Source organism: Rhipicephalus sanguineus, chromosome 10 (assembly GCF_013339695.2).
Source record: "Rhipicephalus sanguineus isolate Rsan-2018 chromosome 10, BIME_Rsan_1.4, whole genome shotgun sequence".
In the NCBI taxonomy this organism is placed as follows: Eukaryota; Metazoa; Arthropoda; class Arachnida; order Ixodida; family Ixodidae; genus Rhipicephalus; species Rhipicephalus sanguineus.
The window spans coordinates 149,859,001-149,862,700 of record NC_051185.1 but is presented as its reverse complement, the minus strand read 5'-3'; positions in this window follow the sequence as shown (position 1 = coordinate 149,862,700).

Sequence of the window (3,700 nt, the reverse complement as noted above, 5' to 3'; positions counted from 1 at the left end):
AGCGCCACTTTAATGCATACTACAAACGCAGGCCTATATGCACATTTTTATGAAGTAATACTTTTTAATATAAAGAAACGAACAATATTTCAATATTAACAAACAAATCGTCGACCGCGTACAGCAATCAATGGTCACGTGGCCGGATTCATCGGATCATTCATGTTTTTGCCGCCAGAGGCGCCACAGGTCATTTTTCGCTACTTTCAATTAATAAAAATATAAATCCATCTCTCACAAAAAAAAACGGTTGGTTTGAGTCAATGCGACCCAGACAATCTTTCCATCTTTCCGTTTAGAACGTCAAAAATATGATGTTCTAAAGCTAAATCTCAAGGGGGGAACACTTGCAAGGGGTGTCCTCCCCGGCCTGAACACAAGGGCGGTCAGGACCCCTATGACCCCCCTTGATTGTAATACACACAAGCCAATGAGTGTGTACGTTGAGCGAGGTGGCTGTTTGGTAGCCCGCTGCTCATAGGTGCCATTGGCTGCTTGTTGGAGCACAAAACAAAAATAATATGCTGCCGCTTGTTGATTATTTTTAAATCGTAAATAATACACATATCCGAATACACATAGTGTATATATCTCTGCGCATGAAATGTGAAAAGAATAACGCAATCAGTGCAGGTATTACCAAGCAGACGTATATCAGATGTCGCAGTTAAGCAGCATGTGCGTGATGCGCGCCGATATCATCAAGACGTATAATCGTAAGCAATAAGAGCTGAAACATGAAATTCCTATTTGTTCAACGATTACTTGTAATTAGGGCTCCGTGTTTTCGGAGTTTATTTTTCTTGAAATTCGTAGTTTATTTTCTGGCGGCCATTCGGCATTTGGAAGTTTATTTTTCGTAACTACCCAATTCTCCAAAATTAGGAGTTTAATTTTGCATTATTCTCTATACTTCAATATCTTAGATGAAATATCTGTACACGAAAACATCAGAACACATGAAGCGTATTTTAGTTGTCTGGAAAGTTTGAATGTACAAATGCATATACACACAAGCACAAAATTAAATGCTTGAATACAAAACACCTACATTTGTGCATTGGTACCTTCAAGCTTGTTGTAATACACGCAAGCATGTGTTGTCTGACGCGCCTCAGTGCCGTCAGAGGAACGTATACGAAGATGTCTCACGCTCCGTGCGCCACAAGCCCATTGTTAAACGTACAATGGGTACAGTATACTATATACTGTTGACGTGAGGTAAAGTTTATTTCGGCCAAACCAGCCAATGCATCAATGACCGCTTAAAACATGCACTTCCGTTAAAGAACAGAACAGGGTCACATTGACCGTTAACATCGGGAGTTCATCGGATAAATCCGAATTGTCAAAAATTTTACCGGCGAGTGTTTTTTGGATTTTTTTTTTAGATTTAATCGAAAACATAACGCCCTATTTGTAGTGTACTGATACATGACGTATGGAATTGTAAGGAATACCTTTCCACTTAATCGAGCATTTAGTGTCATGAAGGCTTTTGCGCTTTCCAACTGCGTTTAAAAGGTAATATCAGTGTTTCATCTCCTATATTGCCCATCACTATACGTATCTATGGCCTCAGAGCCAAGACGCGAAAACACAGCCGGCATGTATAAAATCTGTTAGTGTCAACGAAGGGTACACTTATGGTTTGATGGAAAGAAGATGACTGCGATCGGCGCTGACCAACACTCCCAGGTTTAAATGCACATATATACCCCATAAAGTGGACGGGAGGATGACCGCCGCCGTAGCTCAGTGGTAGGGCATTGGACGCATTATTCGAAGGTCGCAGGTTCGGTCCCTGCCGGCGGCAGGTTATCTTTTCGTCCACTTTACTTTCTTCACATTTATACCCTAATTACTACAAATAACATCCCCTATACTTTCCTTGGCATTATTGTCTGTTAGTTCTCATTAAATATTGTGTTTAACACTTATGGTTTGTCACTTACTGTGCGAGGGACGTGCACACTGTCTATAAACTATCTTATTTTACTAAATGCCGACTATACTCTCTTGCATACTCTTTAAATATGAACACCTCGAGATCTTTTGCTTGTCGACAGTGTCGGTGATCGTTGATTCTGAATGCGTCCGCGAATTGCCCAGACCGCTCCTAGACTTCATCTAAGAAGCCGAGTGCATCTTTCTGATTTAGCTCATGCTGTAGGGGCATACTGTTGCAAACAAAAACAACAACTATGACGCTTCGTAACCGCTCAGCAGTGGTACCCGGAAAACACACTGATGGAAATCTTAGAGGTCGCTGCAGCTAAACACAGACGATGATTGAATTACGCAGTGATACGTTACACCTTCCAAATTCAATTCATCTGAGAAGTGCTGGCACTACGCAGGCGGGAAGCTAAAGCGTGAGGCCCGCGCGCTGGTCACGGCGGCTGCTGCGACGTGCACACTTCTCCCATGAGTGCTTGCGCGGCCGTTGGTGGCGCTCGTGTGCTTGAAAAAGGTCTACTGTGCAAAACGTTCGAAGGTATAACCTCCCTGCAATAAGAAAATTCATGCATAATGGCAATGCGTTCCGTCCTTGCTCCCGTCTGCTTTTTACATTTTCCTGTGCTGCCCTCTACTGTTTTGGTGGCGGCAGGGACAACCGGTATTGCCAGAACGAAAACCTCCGAGATGAAGTGGTGTTTTACTTTTTCGCTTGGGGGCGGGCGCTTGCGCCGTGGCATCGTGAGAAAGGCGGATTGTTACGTGCAGTGTAGCGTTTCACTTGCTGGCCAACGCAGAAGCTGGTTTGGCCATGCCCGGGCTCATAGAGTTTCATACAATACCCTAGAGAGGAAACTGGCGCTGCGATCGTTCAACCACCATGGGAATGATGGGAAGTACAGGCTTCGGATTGGATAGCGTTAGCTAGCGAACTGTCTATGGATCTTTTTCTACAGTTTCAGTTTCGTTATTCGCGAGGCGTGGGTAGTGGGGTGCGTTTCAAAGCATTCAAGCAGCGCCTTTGTTGTTCAAAGAGGCTGAAGACCGCTAGATCTCTTGGTTTGCTGCGATGCTGCAGCTTTACAGGTTGTATTTGACAGTTTTAGCAAAGCGCCGTGCACTCACCGCTGCGCACAAATGTAGCGTCCCATGTCAGTGCAGCAAACTGCATCGAGTTCACGTTTGTTTGATAAGCGCGTCTTACCAAAACTCGTTCAAATCTGCTGCAAAACGACAGCGAAGCTAAGTAGACGCACCGTCGCGCTCCTCTGACTCGACTTCACAACAAAACGAGAGATGCGTTGGAGGCAGACCACTTGAACAGACGCACCTGGCATCGCAGCAGACGATACGTTAAGTGTTTCTCACTCAATACAGTACTGTTATTTCCATAAATAGATAATGCGTACTTTCGAGGGAAAAACAAGCGTGTTTCTTTTCAAGTGTTGTACAAAAATAGTTCATTATTTGGTGATGCCAAATCTGGAACACAATTGCAGAACAATGCATACCCTGGTGGTTGAATTCGTCCAGGTTCCAGTTCCATCTCATGGTCACGCAAACATTTTGTAGTAAGTTTTACATACAAAAGAATGAAGCAAGTTTTAATTGGAATTAACTCCATATCACTTTGTTTTACACTCGGCAAACAAGCGTTGCGAATCTCAAGAACCTAATCCATCCGAAGCAAATCCGAAGCCTGTACTTCCCATCATTCCCATGTGGGTTGAAGCGCGTCTCA